The 22,663-nt window shown below is 48.9% G+C and overlaps 1 protein-coding gene across 14 annotated transcripts in view; it reads right to left on the bottom strand.

Moving 5' to 3' along the window:
- RALGPS1 (Ral GEF with PH domain and SH3 binding motif 1) overlaps positions 1-22,663 on the bottom strand; it is a 299,761-nt gene that overhangs the window by 56,419 nt on the left and 220,679 nt on the right. The window lies entirely within an intron of this gene.

The following is a 22,663-nucleotide window of genomic DNA, read 5'->3' as shown; positions in this document are numbered from 1 at the left end:
CTAAAATAAGTCTATGCAAAGACTATGCAACAACAATAAGAACACTATGTAACAAAACTTATGAGATCAGACCAAAGTGGTAATCAGAGGAAAATTTATAGCCTTGGAAGTTTCCTATTAAACTACTAACAATGACAACAAATGTAACTAACCAGGTACTTAATAGGCAAGTTGTGGGTTTTCTGCATGGCTGGGCAGCACTGCACTGACTTTTACATTCACGATGTCATTCGTCTTTATAAAACCCATTTCACAGAGGAGGAAAAGGAAATGCAGAGAGCATGTGTAACCTGCTCCAGGTCACACAGCTGGTAAGCGATAGGGATGGGAGCTGAACCCAAGCCTGGCTCCCCAGAGAACGTGCTTCCTGCCATCACAGTGGACCGCTGCTGCAGGATACCATGAGTCACTCGTCTGCTTTTAAAATAGCTACACGTTTTTTACGGGAAACTGTTAAATCACAGAAACATATGCTAGTACTTCTCCTAGGAGTCATTTCCACTTCCTTTCTTTCTAGTGGCACCATGTTTCCAAAATTTAAAAAAAGTAGAAATCATTTCCCTTGTATCGAAGCTCCAAGTTCGGAAGGTTTAACCCCACAGGTTCATGATTTCTCTTGATTGTGTTTTTCCTCTTCCCGTTTGAAAAATCTAACTTGGTCATCTCCCCGAGGATTCGGCAATGGCGATCCTGAAAATTCCATTAAGGCTTGAACCACAACAGAAAGCGTCCCCTAGCGCTGAGCAGGAGGTGAGGGGATAAGGGACACGCTGCGCAGACCAAACCCACCGGCTCAGCAGCAGAGTGAACCTCGGCCCAGGAGCAGGGGCCCCGAGGAGCAGGATGTGGGAGACGGAGAGGAACGATGCTTCCTAGGAATCTGCTACAAGACTGGAACCTCCTCATCTCCCGTGATCCTCCCATCGACCCCGTGGTGAGGGTTGAGGAGCAAAGTAGAGTTCAGAGAGATTAAGAAACTGGCCTGAGGCCTCAGATTGTGTTGGATTTGAACCCAGGTCTATCTGGCTCCAGCGCCTGTTCCAACTCACTCACTGGTCATGGAATTAGTCACCTTTTCTTGAATAACACCCTCACATGGAAGGCTCACCCTCCGCCGCCCTGTGAGGACCAGGGCTGGCTTCTCTGCATCCTCTCAGGTCCTGACTCTGCAAACAGAGGCCAGGAGAAGCCGAACACCATCTCCCCCCCAGCCCCTGCCTGTCTCCTGGGGCCACGGGGAGCTCATTACTTCATGAGAGCAAACCCCACAGTAGAGTTGTTCATCACCCCACTCCATGAAACTTATCCGTTCCCCCAACCTGAGAGTACAGGCTGAGGCCACCACACGTGAGGATGGAGAGGACCTCCCAAAGGAGACCCCCTGGCCAGACCCCAATCCTCGGCACCACCTGACAGAGCCTGCATCTAGACTACTCATCACTCCCACAACAAAAACTGCTCCCAAAGCAGGAAATCTACAGTTAACACTGCGTAAGTCCAGGAAAATTCTCAGTATTGTCATCAGTCCATAACTGGCAATATTTAAAAGCCTAAACTGTGATGAAATCATCAGAATAGCCACTCCCACTTGGACTGGGCCAGTGCTCACCACAATTAGATACTTATGGGGACTGTTCATGTATCTGCTGTCTGATGCTCACTTCAGACTTTATGTAAACCTTTCCGAGGAGGAAATGTCTTGCTCCGTGAGCTTAAGTCCCAGCAGCTGGAACAGAGCGCACAGGAGCTGCCTGGTGAACGTCAGCTCAAAGAAGGAAGGTATGAATGCAGGCCTACTTCAGCCCACAAGATAACCTTATGAAGTACATTCTTATCCTCATTTGGGAGCTGAAGAAAGAGACACTGGGAGTCAAGTGATGATTATAATCTGAGTCTGAGTGCTCACTATGTGCCAGCTCCTAAATTAAGAGCTTGGCCCTGTTGGTTGATTTGTAACAACCATTCTGTTTTCAGGGAGGCTTTATTTATATCTTTCCCTGGTGGCTTAGATGGTAAAGCAACTGCCTGCAATTGGGAGACCTGGGTTCGATCCCTGGGTTGGAAAGATATCCTGGAGAAGGAAATGGCAACCCACTCCAGTACTCTTGCCTGGAAAATCCCATGAACGGAGGAGGCTGGTAGGCTACAGTCCATGGGGTCGCAAAGAGTCGGACACGACTGAGCAACTTCACTTCACTCATTTTATTTCTACAGAGGAAGAAACGAGCTAAGAGCTCGGCACCGCTTGTCTGAGGCCACACAGCTGAGAAGTGGCAGAGGCAGGATTCGAACACACATCAGTGTGTGTGGCCATACTCTCAGTCCTTCTCTGACCTCAGCCCAGGGTCCCCTGGAGCCCAGCAGCAGGCGAGGCAGGACGGGGCACAGCTGAACCCAGAGGCAATACAGCCATGGCTCTCCCTGCCTAGTATCCCCCTTGGGGCCAACATTCTCCAGGAGGACTGACCACTACACCGTGGCCGTGTCGTCCACCTCCTCCCGTGGTGGCACATCTGTCCCAGGTCCCATCGCCGGCGGCCCCGCCCCACGGCCTGGGGGCCCGGCCAGCTCTGCCACGTGACATGCAGCTGTGGTGGAAGTGGGAGAGTGTGGGGCTCGGAGCCAGGAGACTGGGAAGCCTGGCCCTGCCACCAACAGCTGGGTGGCCTCAGGGAAGCCTTCCCACCTCCCTGATGGTGACCGGGGGCAGTGTCAGAGCCTCTCAGCTCAGGACTGGACCACTGAAGTGCCCTTGAAGCTGAGCCTGTCTCCACGGCAAGGCCCCACTTGGAGTGGGTGAGAGGCGCCCAGCCGGGTTTGCTGTAAACCGTGGATGGCGCCCAGATGCTGACCGCGTGTGGCCACCCACCTCAGACGGCCAGCTCTGGGAGCTGTTGTGTCAACTGGGACAGCACGGCTGGGCTGTCTCAGCTCCTTTCCTATTTACGCAGCATTACGGCAGCAGAGGACACCGTGTTGTTGACCTTGTTAACGTGGACAGTTGCTGGATCAGCCACTGGCCCCGGCGGCCTGGAGGCTGAACGGAGCCAGGGGCAGGGGCTAGACTGGGAGATGCACACGCGCTGGAGGAACAACCGCAAGGGTAACAGCCCCCATCTGTGACAGGAAAGGCTGGCCTTGCTTGTTCCACTGCAACCTCACAGCAACCGGCAGGGCACAATCGGTGTTCTCATTTCTTCATTTTACAGATAAGGGAACGGAAGCTTTGAGAGCAAAGTGACTTGTCCAAGACCACACAGATTACAAGTGGCGGGAATCGGGATCTGAACTCAGGCCCGCCTGACCCCATAAAGCTTTGGGACAGACAGCGATGCTGAAAGCTTGGAGTTGGGAGGCATTGGCTGGCAGAGGGACGAGGGTGCCAGAATGGGAGCTGGCACTGTGAGGACCCCTCCTGTGGCCTGCTGCCCACCCAAGGACACCGCTGGCAGCCAGCATCCACCCTGTGGCTTGCCTGTCTGCAGACTCGACCTCCTGGGAGATGCACAGCTACCCAGAACATGTTCTGTTCCCTCCTGCCATGCCCCACCCAGGGCCTGGTGACACTGCAGCGGCTGCAACAGAGGTGCCAACCAGCCTGCCGTGGTGAGGCAGAGGGCCTTGGGGACTGGGGGTGAACAGCCCTCGGCTGGCTCTCCTGTGGACGTCTCCCCAGCTGGACTGGTCCCAACCCCAGGGGCGTGTGGCCAAACCTTCTTCCTGACGGTGAATCCAGGCTCCCCCACTGGGGGTGTCCACAAGATGCCCAGGTCCTGAGGCGGGGGTGTCAGGCTGACAAAGGAGGTGCTCTCCTGAACAGACCCTTCTCTTAGGCTAAAGGACACCAGGCTCAGTGGCGTGGAGCCTGCTCGGAGCTGGGCGCTCCCAGCCTCCCAGAGCCAAAGCCCACGGCTGGCACCGGGCTTCACCACCAGCCCAAAAAGTCACTGCTCTCTTGTTCCTTCCATCGCCACCCGTCTCACTTCCATCCCAAGTCTGGTTTTGGTTTTTCTCACACTGCTATCTATTTAATGAGGAAAATTCTGCTGTGTTGAGGGGAAAAAAAAATCCTCCGCAGCAAAAAAATATGCCACATTTCCATCTTATGCTTTCCATTTTCTCTCTCTCTCTCTTTCAAAGTTTCAGATGAAAGGCTTTTTTCCATGTTCTCCTGCTCTGCTTTGAAAAGCACACTTTCAAACTTCAGAAATGAAGAGTGCTGGCACCCAGAACTATACTTGTGTGGTTTGATCACATAAACTGTCCTGATAAATTTCAAATGAAATAACAGAGCAGCAGTTCATTAGGGTTTTTGGGTTGTTTTTTTTTAGAGAGCCCAAAGCGATGCCATCAACTGAAGAAGGAGATCTCAGCAGGCAGCTCAGGATCCCTGTCTGATGAAGACTGAGTGTTAATTAGGACCCACTAATTAGTATCAACCTGGCAAAACATGGACTTCAGAAGAAATCCTCATGGAAAGAGTATTCCTCAAGTGAAAGGTGTTGGAAGCTGGCTGACATTAAGACAAATGTTTCCCGGGTCTGCAGAAAGGGGGTAGGGCCAGGCAGTTTGTGTCAGGTGGTCAGAGACCACGTTTCTTAGAGGAGTGCATGGCCTCGTGTGCTTTTCTTGGTGTTGGGGCTTGTGAATCACAAAGGCATGTGAGCACAGCCTTGTAGCCCATGCAGAATTACCCGTGGCTCGAGGTCCAGTGAGGGCACAACCACAGGTTCCCCCTGCCCTGGGGACTGATTACCTGGTGATCTACAGGGACAATGGGATGACCTGCTGTTTGTAAAGGTTCTCCTGGAGAGCTGTGGGATTGCGTGCCATGTGCTGGGATTCTGACCCGCAGTAAAAGGAGGGCAGGACAGAGGGCGTTATCCTGGTGATTATTACTCAGTTGGTTCTGTGCTGGACACAGTGCTAAGTAAACCACATGTACTATCTAATTTAACCCTCCAGAAGCTCTCTTGGCAGTAGAGAAGAAGCTGGCACGTCTGTCTGCCCAACACCTAAACCCAGTTCTTCGGGGAACAGCCTTCACCTTTCCTCTGCAGAACCCATCCCTCCCATACTGTGACTCGTGCGGTAAGCCTGGGGCAACTTCATTCCACCCCCTGCCCCGGGGATAGAAACAAAATTTAAAAGTGAGCCATTTGGGAAACGAAGAGAAACACTCCAAGTAATTCATAAAAAAGAATTATAATCGCAAACTGTCTACAGACAGGATGCAGTCAAATCACCTCAGATAAAAACTCATAGTCTCAAATGCTTCTATTAATAATGAAGATACATTAAAAAATGAATTTAGTGTTCATTAGAGAGAACTAGAAAGAACAAGGCAAAGCAAAAGGAAGTAGAAGAAAGCAATTAAAAATATAAAATCAGAAATAATGAATTTTTTTAAAAAGTCCTGTAGAGTGATAAATAAAACTGCAAGTTGGTTCTGTGAAAAAGTTAATCAAGTAGATAATCATTTGGTATGCATGATGGAGGAAAAAAAGAAAGGAAAAAAACACAGATGTGCAATGATAGGGATGTGAGAAGGGATATGATTTCAAATAGGGAGAAGATATTAAAATAGTAGTATGTGTGATTTTCATGACAATGTAATTGAACATGTAGTTGAAATGTGTGCAAAATAGGAAAATCTATTTTCCCAAAATTGCCTCCAGAAGAGGCAAAATCCCTCAACTAACCAAACAAAGAGAAAAATATTGACAAGATTAAGAAAGAGACCATGATTAAAAAGTACAACATCCAAATGGTTTCATGGAACCCATCCATTAAACCTTGAAAGAAAAACTGAATGTTATTTAAACTGTTCCAGAGCACAGGAAAAGTCAGAAATGTTTTCAGTTCTTTTTATGGCTTGAGCATAACCATGATACCAAAACCTGGTAGAGATGGAATAAAAAAAGAGGCCAATATCATTAATGAAGATCCAAATAAAATGCTGGCAAGTACAACTTACCAGTGTTTTAAATAATAATAGTAGCAAATCAAGTTAGCAGTATATTGAAGAACAACAGAGCAAATAGGTTTACTACAGGATTGCAATGATATTTCAACAAGTAATCTTGAGAGATGTTGAAAAGTCGCTGATAATTTCAGTATCTATTCCTGATAAAGCACTGAGCTAGGAACAGACTTCCTTAATATGATGAAGATACATGGTAGAAACACTAACACAAGAATACTTGTCATCTTGCTATCATTTAACACTATTTTGGATGAACAAATCAATGAGATAAGACAAAGAAATGTGGTGTAAATATTAAAGACACACAAAACACTGTCATTAGTAGTGAAAGTCACTCAGTCATGTCTGACTCTTGTGACCCCATGGACTGTAGCCCACCAGGCTCCTCTGTCCATGGGATTCTCCAGGCAAGAATACTGGAGTGGGTTGCCATTTACTTCTCCAGGGGATCTTCCTGGCCCAGGAATCGAACCCAAGTCTCCTGCATTGCAGGCAGATTCTTTACCAACTGAGATATGAGGGAAGAGGCTATATAATTAATCATCATATCAGTTATGTAATTAAGTAATCCAGGAAAATTAACTAAAAAACTATTACAACTAAATAACCGTTAAGTTCAAAGTAGATATACATAAATCACTAACATTCTTGTATCAGCAATCATTAGCTAGAAAATGGTAAAAAAAAAAAAAAAGTGATAAAGCGTAAAAACAAAACTATAAAACTCCTAAGAGTAAACTTAAAAAGACATGTGTAAGACCAATGTGAATAAAACTTATTTGGTAGAAAAACTATGTAAGATTTAAGAGCAGAAATGGTAAGGACCTAATAGACGCAGAAGAGATTAAGAAGAGATGGCACGAATACACAGAACTGTATGAAAAAGGTCTTAATGACTCAGATAACCATAATGGTGTGGTCAGTCACCTAGAACTGGACATCCTGGAGTGTGAAGTCAAGCGGGCCTTAGGAAGCATTATTACAAACAAAACTAGTGGAGGTGACAGTATTCCAGCTGAGCTATTTCAAATCCTAAAAGATGATGCTGTTAAAATGCTTCACTCAATATGCCAGCAAATTTGGAAAACTCAGCAGTGATCACAGGATTGGAAAAGGTCAGTTTTCATTCCAATCCCAAAGAAGAACAAGGTCAAAGAATTTTCAAATTACCATACCACTGCACTTATTTCACATGCTAGCAAAGTAATGCTCAAAATCCTTCAAGCTAAGCTTCAGCAGTACATGAAATGAGAACTTCCAGACATATAAGCTGGGTTTAGAAAAGGCAGAAGAACTAGAGATGAAATCGCCAATATACACTGATTCATAGAAAAAGCAAGGGAATTACAGAAAAACATCTAGTTCCACTTCATTGACTACACTAAACTTTGACTGTGTGGCTCACAGCAAACTGGAAAATTCTTCAAGAGATGGGATTACCAGACCACCTTACCTGCCTCCCGAGAAACCTCTATGCAGGTCAAGAAGCAACAGTTAGAACTGGACATGGAATAACAAACTGGTTCCAAATTGGGAAAGAAGTATGTCAAGGCTGTATATTGTCACTCTGCTTATTTAACTTATATGCAGCATACATCATGCAAAAAGCCAAGCTGGATGAATCACAAGCTGGAATCAAGATTGTTGGGAGAAATACCAACAACCTTAGGTATGCAGATGAAACCACTCTAATGGCAGAAAGTGAAGAGGAACTAAAGAGCCTCACAATGAAGGTAAAAGGGGAGAGTGAAAAGGCTGGCCTAAAACTCAACATTCAAAAAGCTAAGATCATGGCATTTGGTCCCATCACTTTGTGGCAAATAGAGGAGAAAAAGAGGAAACAGTGACAGATTTTCTTTTCTTGGGCTCCAAAATCACTGCAGACAGTGACTGCAGCCATGAAATTAAAAGACGCTGCTCCTTGGAAGGAAAGTTATGACAAACCTAGACATGCATTAAAAAGCAGGGACATTACTTCGCCAACAAAGGTTCATATAGTCAAAGTTATGGTTTTTCCAGTAGCCATGTATGCATGTGAGAGTGGGCCATAAAGAAGGCTGAGCACTGAAGAATGGATGCTTTCAAATTGTGGTGATGTAGAAGACTCTTAAGAGGCCCTTGGACATCAAGGAGATCAAACCAGTCAATTCTAAAGGAAATCAACCCTGAATATTCATTGGAAGGACTGATGCTGAAGCTGAAGCTCCAATACTTTGGCCACCTGATGCGAAGAACTGACTCATTAGAAAAGACCCTCATGGTGGGAAAGAAGGCAAGAGGACAAGGGGACAACAGAGAATGAGATGATTGGATGGCATCACTGACTCAGTGGACATTAGTTTGAACAAAATTCGGGAAATAGTGAAGGACAGGGAAGCCTGGTGCATTGCAGTCCACGGGGTCACAAAAACTCAAGACTCAACTTAGTGACTGAACAACAAACATTTTAAGTCAACAGGGAAAGGATGGGTCCTTTGCTAAACGGTACTGGGACAACTGATTATCCATTTAGGAAAATATAAAGCTGGATGTCTAGTTCATTTCTTAAAATATAATAAATTCCAGATGAATTAGGATTGAAATCTAAATAGTTAGGAAGAGTGCTAAAACAAAAGAGAATTTTTTTCATAATCTTGGGGTATACAAAGGCTTAAGTGTGACATGCAACCCAAAAGCCATAAAAGACTGACATATTGTACTACGTTAAATACACACACACACACACACACACACACACACACTTGGGATGATCAAAAAACCTGATCATACGCAAAGCTGAAAGTAGGCAAAATATTTTCAATTTATAAGACAGTCAATAGTCAAAATATAGGCAAACAACAAAGGCAAACAATGTTATAGAAGATGGTTAATAAAGACATGAAAGATGCTCAGGCCTCATTAGTGATCAAGGAAGTATACATAAAATAAGAATTTTTTTCCTCCATTTATCCAGGTGATGGTCAAAAAGATTGGTAATACTTAATGCTGGCCAGAGTGCATGGAAATAGTCACTCTTCAATAAGGTTGTAATAGAAAGTGATAGAAACATTGGGGAGGAGAATTTGGCAGTATTTACCAAAAATTTCAAATATGTATTTTCCAGGATATAGTAATTCCACTTCTAGAAATTTATTCTATACCAATACTCCTACAAGTTGGCAAACATAAACAAGAAATAGTCACTGCACCATTGTTTGTTATTTATAATTATAAAAAATGTCATGGTTTAGATGAATGAATGAATATATGTGTGTATGTATAACCATATATCCAAACAGTGGAATATTACGCAGTTATTAAAAAGAGAAAAATACTTATTTCTAAACACTGACATGTAATGATATCCATAATGTGTTTTTAAGTGAAAAAAATATGGTATGAATGACTACACATACACACACACACATGAAAGAGAGAATGTTTTTTCCTATCTGTTAATGGCAAACATCTTCAGGGATAGAATTTTAGGGCTATTTTCTGTTTTATACAATTGTATAATTTTTTGGTCTTTAGCTACGACTGCTTTCAGAAGTAGAAAAGAGCAAGATCACTGTCTCTCCCTTTCTTCAAAAAAGCAAACACTTTTTTTGGCCAGGAGAAGGGACGTAATAGTAGACCCAAAGGTTTTTTGAGCATTCTAGGCTCCTGTTGAAAACCTAGTCTTCAGTTTTCAATGTAAAGGCCACAAACCTTTACTGACTACCTGTGATCTGTCTCCAGGCCATTGCTCACACTTCGTTATCACCATTGGTCTCCACCTCCAATCCATTCTGCCCTGTGATTTTCTAAAGCCCCATCAAACTATACCCTTCTAGAAGTTAAAATCACCCAAGGGCTCTCCCGCCGCAGTGGGCAGGTGTTCATGGCTCCTGGGGTCCATCTCTCGCCTGTGTCTCTGGCCTCCCCTCCCACCCTCTGCTCACGGGATCCTCTAGCTGGGCACCGGCCCCTTGCAATTCCCTGGACCAGCCCTCTGCCTCGTGCCTCTGAGCTTGGCAGAGCCCTGGACTCCCCTGGCCCACTCGGCCTCCTTTCCTGGCTGTTAGCGGGCTCCTCTTGGACTCTCAGACTCGGCGCCCTTCCCGCCATTACGGCATCTATCACACACTCTTCAAGGGCCAGGGTCCTGTCTTTCCCATCTCTGCCTTCTCAGGGCACAGCACAGAGTAGGGGATGACCAAACGGGACACTGAGTCTTTATCTGCACATATGTGGCTCTTCATTCCGGCTGCCGCTATCCCACTGCTCGGTGGACGGGAGTGGCCGTGGCTGCCAAGCACCCACTCCACAGCCACCCCGTTAAGGTCAGCCCTGTAGTTCTGGTGTCTCCAAGCTAAATACCCGTATTTCTCAGGGCTGGAAAGGGCTTCCAGAGTAGCTAACGTCACCAAAAGGAAATGCAAGATGATTCCCCCAGTGAAAGCCTCGGAAACCTGCCTCATGTTGGGTAGAACCGAGGCTGCCCACGTGCCAAGCAAAACACTCTCCAGCTTGTCTTTCCAACCCTGGCTCAGGGACTCGCGCTACTGTGCACGGAAAAGCTCCCTGGACGTCCGAGGCCGCCAGGATCCCAGCCAGAGAGTGAGCTCACGGACGGCTGCTTCAATCACCGAAGTATTTTCCACTTCCCCAAATGCGCTCACAGCATCTGTGACCACACTTCACCTAGTCTTTAAGTATAACAAAAAAAAAAAAAAATCATGGCGACAGAGGCAAAGCTGTCAGATTCAGTCATTACTCAATGGAAACTGTGTAACAAAACACGACAGTCTAAACCTCAATCACCAATCGCTGCATTCTCTGGGAAAGGAGCAACAGATTTGTGGAGGGCTGGCTAGATCCAAACTGATTTTCACTCTCTGAAAGCAAATTCTTTTCTGATTCTGCTGAAATGAAATACTGAAAGACTCTCCTTGGGCCCCTTGGGAAGAAAGAAGGCATCTGACTAAGAATTTATTTGGGGTTTTCAAGCTCAGGTGTTTGGATCTCTCCCTGCCTTTCATGATGATGGAGACACTGAGGATGGGAGTCCAGTAGGCCTGTCCTGGGAGACAGCATTCAGGGAGCAGGAGTTCCTGCGGCTCCACCTTGGGGGCCGTCTCTATGGTGCCTTTCTCCGGGTCACGCTGTGTATAAGGTCCGCCTCGGCCCAGCCAGGTCCAGGGCCAGCCCTCTGTGTCTGTAGGGGGCGCTACCCCAACTAAGCTTGTGAGCCAATCTTACCCAGGCAGGCGAAGCACTTGCCCCCACCAGCAGGGGGCACCGGAAGCAGCCACGCCCTTGCTAGTTCTGAGATTGCCCGCTGGGTAGGAAGGGAAATTGGATGGGAACCCGGCTGCCACCGGCTGGGGTCAGGCATCAGACTGGAAGGCCCACCCACATCTACTCTCTGTGTGCGGCCTCTCCCCTGCCTGTCGGACTCAACACCCTTGGGAAATGATTCGAAAAACCTGACATCCTTGACTCTAGGCTCTTGGTCAGCTCCATGAGACCCGGACTTCTACTCTGGTTGGTTCTGCAGCACCAGCTTTTCTCAGTCTTGCCTTCTCCTCTTCTTTTCAAGGCACTGTCGTTCTATCAGGGTTTGGGGCCAACGCTGCCCTTGCATGCTCAGTTGCTCAGTTGTGCCTGACTCTTTGCGACCCCATGGACTGTGGCCCGCCAGGCTCCTCTGTCCATGGGATTCTCCAGGCAAGAATACTGGAGTGGGTTGCCATTTCCTCCTCGAGGGGTTCTTCTCAACCCAGGGGTCAAACTGGCATCTCCTGCACTTCCTGCATTGGCAGGTGGGTTCTTTTACCACTGAGCCACCTGGGAACACTACCCTTACTGAGACATTCATTCCTGGCTACATCATCAGAGGGTGCTTTGCACCCTCTGGGAAGAGAGAAGCTGAAGGGGCCTGGAAGCACATCTGCTGACGGGTCGGAAGTGGTGTGGAGCAAGAAGGAAGGTGGCAGGTAGCCGTGGGGAGAGGATGCTGTGAGCGCTCAGGGTGACGTGCTTAGAGATCAGCCCACTCAGTGACATCCAGCATGAAAGGGCATTCGTGCTACAAATATTTACTAAGCGCTTCCTGCATAATGGGTTTCCCTGATAGCTCAGTTGGTAAAGAATGCTGCAATTGGTAAAGAATCCGCCTGCAATATAGGAGACCTGGGGTCGATCCCTGGGTTGGGAAGATCCCCTGGAGAAGGGAAAGGCTACCCACTCCAGTATTCTGGCCTGGAGAATTCCATGGACTGTATAGTCCATGGGGTGGCAAAGAGTCGGACACGACTGAGTAACTTTCACACATCCCACATTCTAGACACAGGCGTATAGTCAGGCATGGTCCCCAATCTCATGATGTGTACAAGTCAGCAGAAACAGTCAACAGAGGCATTAGTCATACAAATAATTAAGGGCACAAAACTGCTTTTAAAAAATAATACTCTAGTAGAGGCTTCCTTTGTAATTACCAATTATCCTTGGGTTCCCATGGGAGACCCCAGAGGAGCCAGTGGTATGTGAGATAGAAACGGGAAGGTCCCTGCCTTAGCCACTCTCCTCAGTTCTGAAGGACAGAAAGAACATACGGATGTGGGGGCCTGAAAAAAGAGAGCTAACCCAGGGAAGGGCATCTTCCCAAGGAGTGTGTCCCAGGTTCCAGGAAAGAGATCCCTCCCTAGACATACCCTGGATAAACATTTGAACAACAACAACAAAATTCCTGCAAAAAGCAAAAACAAAAACAATACCCCCAAACAAAAACAGAATTCCCCCAAAGGAAAAAAAAAAATCATAGAAGTGACCCTGACCCTTTAAGTGAGTTGTAGGGGCCCCTTTAGCTTGGGTCTAGTTGAACCCGACCTTCCACCACAATGACTAAGAATGATGTATCGTAACTGCGGGCCCAACTGTTTCCCTGGGGGAGGAGGAGCTTCTCAAAGCAGGAGGGACTGTTTATGCATGAAATTTCAGAACATCTGGTGATCTGTCAATTGCTTTCATTTTTTTAAGAAGAAAAATATTCTCTCCTAGTTAATTATGGTACTTAAGTATAAAGACCCAAAAAGAGGATATATGATTTTGGATGCCATGACATTTTGGTCAATGCACATTTTTTCCATAAGTTGATGGGAATGTTTCACCATCGCAGACTGAGGGCAAGAGGGGAAGACGAAGACTTTTGGATGAAGTGTTATTAGCAGATCACATGTGCTCTGACCACACTCCCTCGTCAGCAGTCCGGGAAGCCCAGAAACCCCTCCTGCAGACGCCGCCCTGGGGCTGGGACAGAGAGCAGGCGCCCGCTTGGCGACTTGTATGGCTGTGTCGGATGTGGAGGGCGCAGGCGAGCTCTGCGGAGGATCGCCTTTCTGCGGGGCCCCGGGGAGAGGTCACCCAGGTAGGGGATGTAACAGCACAGGCAGAGGCGCCTCTGTCAAGTCCAGAGTGGGTGTGGGGAGGGTGCTTCCTGCCGACGACTCCCAGAGCACCTGGCACCCAGGAAGCAGGAGACTGTGCTCATCTGGAGGTGGGCTGGGCGGGAGGTGAGGGTGCCTGGGGATACCAGTAAGGAGACTGAAAAAAAGCTCATCTCAGCTAAAGCAGAATGCCTGCATCAGGGCAACAGTGAAGGAAGAATATATTGCAAACGTCCTATTTCCTGGGGGCGCAGTAGGCATGGCTCTGGGTGAAGGCCAACTCCTCTCCCTCCATCAGGGTTTCCGGACAGCAATCTGGCCTGGCTCTTACTCTCAGCAAGACCATCAGGTGACCTGCTGACACACAGGGACCCAAGAGTGAGGCGCTCAAAGAAGCTCCTGGGACAGGAGGCTGCCTCAGGGCACAGGGTGGGAGACGGGAGCCTCAGGCAAGCGAGAACTGGGAACTGCGACGGTGGTCATGAGCTCCGACTGTGCACCAGGCTCTGGGCTAAGAGCTGCTGCATCTGCGGAATCTCATGGAGTCCTCACTTAACAGATGAGGAAGTGGGGCTCAGAGAGGCTAAGTTGTTTGTCCAAGATTGCACAGCACATGCATGGCAGAGCCAAGGATGCGCCCCAGGCCTCACTTTGGAGTCTGGCTCTGACACTCACCCCTCCTTGTCCTGGCCCCAAAGGACAACACATGAACGTGTGAAGCTTGCCAATGTGGGGTGGCAACACTAGCATCTGTGGGGTGACCCTGAGCCGGGCCCTGTGCTCTGGGGCTTAGACATCTCCTCAGTTCATCTACCAACAGGGCTCCCAGGAAAGCATCATCACCCCCATTACCCAGAGGGGGAAACAGATGCAGGATGGTAGGGTCACTCTCCAGAGGTCTCCTGGCCAGCAGATGGAGAAGCCATGATTAGAGTCCAGGTTTGACTGGTCCCAATCTGTGTTCAACAGGGGCAGGGGGGGAAACCTCCCATTTCATTTCATGTCAGGAGCTGAGCCCTGTGGTCACTGCCCGCTGAGATTCTTAGCCCAGGACTGGAGGGCTGAGTCATGGGCCCTGTCCTCAGAGGGGGCAGCTGTCCTCCTGGGGAATGGAAACATCTCCAGGTCAGAACAGGACTTAGTTCCAAGTGGATTAGCAAGGGCTCAGGCAGGAGAGTTTGATTTGTGGCCCACCAACACACTCCAAATGGCGCCTGGAGCTGGCCTCTGGGGATTAGTGGTCCCCTGGAGGCCAGCCTGGGAAGGTAGCCTCGGGTGCCACGCAGGGTGGGGGCTCTGGAGCCAGGCAGTCTGTGGGGAGGGCCAACTCTGCCACTGACTTGCTCTCGGTTGCCTCAGAAAAGCTCCTCAGCCTTTCAGCCGCTGAGTTCCAGCCTCTGTAGCTGGGGACGGGCTCTGATGGTGCCCTTCTCTCAGATGTTAAGATTCTGTCTTCAATGCAGGAGACCCAGGTTCAATTCCTGGGTCAGTAAAATCCTCTGGAGCAGGGAATAGCTACCCACTCTAGTATTCGTGCCTGGAGAATCCCACGGGTGGAGGAGCCTGGTGGGCTATATAGTCCATGGGGTTGCAAAGATCGGACATGACTGAGCAACTAACTTTCCTCAAGTGGAGGTGGGATGAATCAGGTGAGGGAATCCCCCTGAAGAAGGTCACTGCCCAATCAAGGCTGGGGTGATTTGATGACATCAGCAGAAATGACTCTCTGGCAGATCCAGTCTACAGAGAGAGGAGGACCCAGGTTGCACCTTCCACCCTTTCACATTGTCCGCCAGCCCCCCTCCCACCCTCTCATCCTGTCACCTCCACGGCAAGGGCTGAACAAGGATGGGGCCACCTTGAGAACATCTCGTTCCTGGCTTCTACCTCCTCTCTGGCCTCCATCTCCACCACAGGGCTGTGAGGGGTGCTCTTGTTTAGGAAAAGGGAACCCTCTCTACCCTTCAGAGTGGCACAAGGAGCAGGGAGACCCAGGTTTGAACACCCAGCCCATCGGGTGACCCCAGCTGAACAGCCTGGCCCCTGGATCTCTCATCTCAACTGCCCGGACCTCACAGATCCACCCAAGCATCGCGCGAGAGGACGTAAGCAAGTCGACACAGGGCCCGGCACACAGCGGGTGGTTCATCTGTCTGTTCATTTGTTCCATCACTTATTCAGCCAGGAATGCATTCATTTCTTTCATTTGCTGAAGTTGCTGAGTGCTGTTTCCTCCAGCCTCTGCACCGGGCTCCAGGGTACCTACAGTGAGAAAAACCAAACATGCTGCCTGCCTGCCCTCCTGGGCCTGACGACCAGGCCCTGAGTGGGTGCTGGGGCTCCCTCTCTTTCACGGAGACCCCCGATCCAGCAGGGAGCTGCCCACTCCTGGACTGGCAGAGAGAGACCAGGTCGGTGGTCCACAGGGAGAGAGCTCCTCTGTACTCGGGGGGAGGACCCTAGGGCAGCGGAGTAACTGCAACTTCTGAGGACTTCCCTGCTTCCCACAGAACTTTATTTCTTTATTTCATGTCTGCTTTATTTCTCAGACATGTGTGCTCAAATAGGTATAACTGTACATCGCATACACTCTTCCCAGCTTGTACAAAGCGACTCGGCATTTTGCAGCCACTGATGAGGAACAGAGGGAAGTGGCAGGCTGTGGGCTTCGTGGTCAGGTCAACAGTTCTAGGGGACATGCGCAAATTGTTTACTTTATCTGAGTCTCGATTTCCATGTTTGCAAGAGGAGCATATTCCAACCTTGTTTTGAGGATCAGAGTTACTGTATGAAAGCATTTACTATGTCACCCAGAACAACAATAATGATAAAAGTGAAAGTGAAGTTGTTCAGTCATGTCCGACTCTCTGCAACCCCATGGACTGTAGCCTACCAGGCTCCTCTGTCCATAGAATTTTCCAGGCAAGAGTACTGGAGTGGTTTGCCATTTGCTTCTCTAGGGGATCTTCCAAACCCAGGGATCGAACCCAGGTCTCCTGCATTATATGCAGACGCTTTACCATCTTGAGCCACCAGGGAAGCCCACAATAATGATAATTACAACACTAATGACAGCTAACCTCTGTTAGCATTTATTATGTACTGAGTGTTGTGTTCAGTGCCCCCAGGCATTCATTTATCCTTTTATTCAACAAACGTTTATCAAAATGCTAGATTAGATGCTAGGGAAATGCAAGGAACACACCCAAGACATCCTCTGCTTCTGTTGGGTTGACCGCCTGGAGGAGGGTCAGACAGTCAAGGAACTGAACCAATAAACTGTTCAACTGAAACTGTGATGATGAGAACAAAAAAGGAGATGTACAGTCCTCAGAGTAAACGTCATGTCATACACTTTCTAGATGAGGAAACTCACGATCAGAGAGCTGAGGCAACTGGTCAGAGGTCACACGCCTGGCGAGAGGCAGAGCTGGGCCCCATATCTCATTCAATGAGTTATTACACCTAGAACGGCATCAGTGGGTCCAGATCACCTACAGAGAGCCCCCTGGCTCCCTGGGCTCCTCCTCTAAGAGCCTCCTAAGAGCTGCTGCTCAGAGCAAAGGTGGAGCCAGAGGCCGAGAGCAAAATGACATAGCTGACCTTCCGCTGTGACCTACAGCCCTTTCTGACCCCAGTCTGAAAGGGAGGGCTTGTCCAGGGCTGGGGGGGGGGGGGTGGTCACTCACTCCTGAGAAGGCATCGGAGGGAGGAACTCCATAGCTGACCAATGAGTTTCGGAAAGCAATTGCCCCACTGTTGAAAACTAAGGGTAGCAGGTAGCATCAGTAGGTGACACCCCAACTGGGCGGTTCCCAAGGAACCCCGGGTAAGAAGATGTGGGCCGCCGCAGGGTCTGGAGCAGCAGGCGAGGCATGCCTGCCTGGCTCTGCTGTTGGCCAGCTCTGTAAAATGAGGGGGAATGAGGGCACCTCCTTGGAAGGCCCGGTGAGGCTGCAGTGAGACCAAGGCACGCAGACACTGAGGGTAAAGCTGGACCCCGCCCAGCAAGCAGGTTTCAGTGATGAAACAGACCTCTCTGGAAGGTGGGGGGGGGGTTGGAGCTCTGGTTCTTGGTACGCTTTATTTACCATAACATTATTTTAACTTCATTTATTTACATATCACCTTCATGATTTTTGCCGGCAGAGCACATCTACAGTGTAATTTTTTTTTAAACTGGGGTGAAAGTGAAAGTCGCTCAGTCGTGTCCGACTCTTTGTGACCCCATGGACGATACAGTCCATGGAATTCTCCAGGCCAGAATACTGGAGTGGGTAGCCTTTCCCTTTATTGGTGTAAATAAACACAGAAGTCACCACAAGTGACAATACCATCACAGTGTTGCCCACCATCACAGCCCACTATCGCTGGGTTGTTTCCAGAACATTCCATCACTCCAGAAGGAAATCCTAGACCAAGTTTACTCCTCATCCCCCATCCTAGGCTCATCCACTCTCCGTCTCTATGGATTTGCCGGCTCTGGACGTTTCATACAAGTGGGATCACACAACATGTGGCCTTCTGCATCTGGCTTCTCTCCCTTAGCGTCCTGTGCTCAAGGGTCCCCTGGTGTCAGTACTTCACGCCTTCTTATGGCTGAATGACATTCCACTATATTGCTGCTGTTCAGTCACTTGGTTGTGTCTGACTCTTCTTGAGCCCATGGGCTGTAGCATGCCAGGCTTCCCTGTCCTTCACTGTCTCCCAGAGTTTGCTCAAGATCATATCCATTGAGTTGGTGATGCCATCCAACCATCTCATCCTCTGTCAGCCCCTTCTCCTGCTGTGTGCATATGCCATATTTTCCTTATCTGTTTATTCGTTGGTGGACATCTGGGCTGTTTCCACCCTTTCACTACCATTATAGAGCTGCTATGGACACTCACGTGTAAATTTTTGTGTGAATACCTGTTTTCAGTCCTTTTGGGTATATAAGGACTGGAATTGCTGGGTTGCTATATATTTTTAACCTATTTTTTTTAGTGAAATCTCAAATTTAATTTGCTAATCACACTAATAACGACACTTAGCTGTCAAAGTGAGTGAAAGTCACTCAGTCGTGTCCAACTCTTTTCAATCCCCTAGACTATAGTCTGCCAGGCTCCTCTGTCCATGGAATTATCCAGGCAAGAATACTTGAGTGAGTTGCCATTCCCTTCTCCAGGGGATCTTCCTGACCCAGGGATCGAACCTGGGTCTCCTGCATTGCAGGCAGATACTTTACTGCCTGAGCCACCAGGGAAGCCCTATCAAAGTAAGAGGGGTTATCTATGAGCCGTCCAAAATCAGGGGGCCTGGGTTCAACCCTGGTCAGGGAACTAGATCCCATATGCTACAACTAAAAGTTCTCATGCCGCAACGAAGATCAAATACCCTGTGTGCCTCAACTAAGACCTGGCGCAGCCAAATAAATACATCTTTTAAAAGTTCTTAAATAAAATGAGGAGGCCCACAAGCAGTGCATGTCCACACTCTGGGGAACTCAGAGCTCACCAACGCCCTCACCTACCATCCGTGAGGCTGGCACTCTGGGCACGGTGGGGTGGAATCCTGGGACCAGAAGCCAGGTTGGATGTAGTGGTTACCTGATAGGTCTAAAGCTCTATGGGGGTGGGGGGCACCGGCCAGGTGTCAGAGTCAGAGAGGCAGCATCAGACCGAGGGGTAAGCCTCCAGCCCCCGGAGTCATCGGGACATGGGGCCCAGAGGAGAGAAGGAGGTGGTCTGGGGGGCGGGGCTGGGGATGGTCCAGGACTTCAGCAGCAGAGCCGAGGCCCCAGGAGGGGTCTGGGGCTGGCCACAGGCTGTCCCGTCCTCCACTGGTTGCTCTTCAGGCCGACTCTCTGGGGGCCGGGAGGGCACGGTGAGGCCAAGCGCAGGGGCTGGCCTTGGAGCTCCCTTCAGACAGGCTCCTTCCCAGAGTCCTGCCCCTCTTGGAGACTCCGCTTTGATAATTACAGGACCCCTAGAAAGAGGAGGTTGTTTTTGATGGGGGCTCTTTCATCTCTGACTTAAATTACACATCATGCACTAACGTTTTAACTCTGATGTCTTCTGGAATTCAGATGAGACATAAACATACTCCCAGAAGCACAGAGTCTGCATTCATTACTGGGACCACCTTGACCAAATAAGAGGTGTCACCAAATCTATTTATAGCTTAAACATCTTTCCACTGTCTTTCCCCCTTAAAATAGATTGAGGTAGTTCCCGTACAAACAGGAAGAAAGTCCAGCCCCAGCAGTCATTCATTCATTTGGGATTCATGCCTGGGGGTCGCCAGCGATCAAGTTGTGGCAGGGGAACGTGCAGAAAGAGCACAGGGGCTCTGAGCAGAGAGACAGAGTGGACACAGAAATGTAAATTAACAAATAAAAGCTGCCATTTAAAATCCATTACATCATTACATTTAAAATAAGACCGACGCTGCCAGCGAGCAAGGCTGTGGTGAGACGGGAAAACCCATACATGGCTGGCAGTAGGGTACGATGGTACAACCTTTCTGCAAAACATTAGGGATTAGAAAGCCAGAAGAATTTTGATACCTTTTGACTAAGTAATCCCACTCGTAGGAACATGTTCTTTAGGAAGTAGTTTTAAAAGAAAGAGAAAACCTTGCACACACACAAAGGTATCCGCTGCAGGGACATCTACAGTGGTTAAAAGCAAAATAAAACAGCAAAAATAAGAAGCATTCTGATGTCAAGAAAATGAAAATGAACGACAGGACAAAAATATGGAAATGTAAGTGCTGGAACTGGTAGGGTTTTCGGTGCTTTTAAAAAATCAAGGGTCACCTGGTTGTTGGTGCATTTTAAAAAGGAATGATTCATCTTTAAGTAAGATAAAACTATTCAAATCACCGTTATTTACTGGCAGGCTTGTTTCTCACCAAAGCAACAACACACACATGTATTTTTTATACATACATGTAAACGTGAACTGTCAACAAGTTCCCTACTTTGGGGTTTCCTCCCCAAATACCAGGAAGCTTCATGCCCTCCCCCCTTCTCTCTTATTTAATTGGTTAACCATCCCGTGGGGCACATGAAAGGCTGGTGAGCCCGCAGTGACTCTGGGAGCTTATTGGCAGCCAGGGGCACAGAACTGGGCGCTTCTCCTCGCAGACAGGCCTGCTGACCTCACTCCACCCTCCAGGACGGCTCTTGCCTCCTCCAAGCAGTGCCTGCCCTTCCTGCTGCCCCACCGGCCTTCACCCACGCAGTTAGGTGGGACCACTCTGCCCAGCATCTCAGGCCCACACTTGCAACAGAGGCTGGCACTCACTCGTGAACTCGCTGAACCGCCGTTAATCAGACACTCTGCTCTGGGTGCCTGAGACGGAGGCTCCCACACCCCTGCCTGCTGGGCCTGTCTGTAAGGACCGCGTCCTTGCCGGCCCCTGAGCCCCTCTTGGAGGCATCACCTCCTCTCTGGAAGGTGACCAGGCCTCTGATGCTCAGTCCTGGGCTCTTGTCACTGCTAGGTAGGACAGCCACCGCCTTGGTTAGCCCAAAACCTGCCCTGCCACCGAATTTACTTCCCAGCACCTGGGGAGAAGGCAGGAGAAAAGGCATGAGGCCCATGTTCTCCCAGAATGTTCCAGACGGAGCAAAGAGCATTTCAGAGGGCCGCTCCCATTTTTAGTAATAGACCTCTGTGAGGCTGGGTTTTTGCAAAGAGCTGTGAAAAACGCTAAGTCCTGGAATGGGCTGTTGAACACAGACTCCAAAATGACAAATCCTTACCAAAGATACATTTACATATAAGGCAGAAGCATGCAGTAAAATTTATGTTGTAATTTTCCATATTCAAAACATTTTAACTAAAGAATTCATTTTTTAAAAAAAAAAAAAAACCTTTAAAAAATCATGTCAGCAAAAGGCTGGAAATTATTCTTACTTGGGACAAAAAAATATCCTTTATTCTGAGACTATGGCCTGCTTACATTGCTGGTATTAAAATGTTCTTCCTCAGGGAAACAATGATGATAGTTAATATTCTCTTTACTCACCATCAAAAAAAAAAAAAATTTGGCAGCCTTGTGAGAGTCTAAACTTTTCATGTGCCCATGAAATCTGAAGCCTGGACCCACTGGCATGAGCACACACGTGCATCTCTGGCAGCAGCAACAGCACACAGCCCTGTGGCTGGCTCAGAGGCGCCCGTGCTGGAACCCCGGAGGGTGGCTAGTGAGTCAGGCCACCGAGGCGGCCAGCAGGGAGGCAGCTTGTATCTTGCAGGATCTCTCAAACTTAGAAAATATCTGAAGGTTGAGTAAGAAGGAATTTCAGCTTGGCACAGATGTCTCAAGCGATTGAGCTCACTTCTTTCTTTCCTGTCAGAGTTTATGTACTGTTGTAGGTTGGGCACCTGAACCCCTGTCTTACTTGGGGCCTCAGCCGAGCACCCCTCCCCGGTCAGGTGAGTGCAGGTTGCACGGTGCTGCGGGAGGCCCCCAGCCAGTCCAGACACCCGATTTCCAACCTCAGCAGGACCCCGGGCCCACCCCACGGTACCGCACAGTCCTGCCCCTCCCTGGTGCTTCTCTTGTTCCCTCTGGTGGCTGGCTTTCCCCAGCGGCTGCCTACCCCCAGGCCCACTGTCCCTCCCTGGGGGCACCCAGCCTCCTAAGTGAAGGCCTGGCTTCCTGCTCTGCCCTCCTTTGCCTGGCATGCCTTCTCCACCATCCTATCCTCCACCTCCACCAGCAGGGACTCTCAGACTGACCCCACGCTTGTCTACGTATCTTTAATGCTCCCTATCTATACTATCTTTTCTTTTAAGGTTTAAAAGAACATTTCTTTTCTGATTAAAGGGAATTTATGTTCATCCTAGAAAACAGAAAAGCCTGATGAGAAAAATAACTGCCTGTAACCCCACTGTTGTGAAATAAGCTCTCTTGGGACTTAGGTGTGTCCTTCACATAAACACACTCCTCTGTCCAAGCTGACCACAGGCCGCCCGGAGGTTCTGGTGGACAGTTCCGGTGGTAGAAGGCTCAGGGGACTCATTCCGTAGTGGAACTGGGAAGGTCCCAACACCGATAAGGCACCAAGGTGTTGTGTTAAGTGCTGGACGCCCCAGATGCCTTCCGGGGAGGCCCCAAGCCCCGCTGCCGGCCCGTGGCACACCCTGTCCAGCTCAGTCACGACCGCACCCATCATCAGAGCTACGGCTTTACACAGGTGCTGGCTCGCTCCAGGGTCTGGGCGTGAACATGCGCACAGCTGACCCTGTCAGTCAGGCCCACTCTGCCTCACCAC

The sequence above is a fragment of the Odocoileus virginianus genome, chromosome 2 (assembly GCF_023699985.2).
Source record: "Odocoileus virginianus isolate 20LAN1187 ecotype Illinois chromosome 2, Ovbor_1.2, whole genome shotgun sequence".
NCBI lineage: Eukaryota > Metazoa > Chordata > Mammalia > Artiodactyla > Cervidae > Odocoileus > Odocoileus virginianus.
The sequence above is the reverse complement of the archived record's forward strand: the minus strand, read 5'-3'. Positions and strand labels throughout refer to the sequence as shown.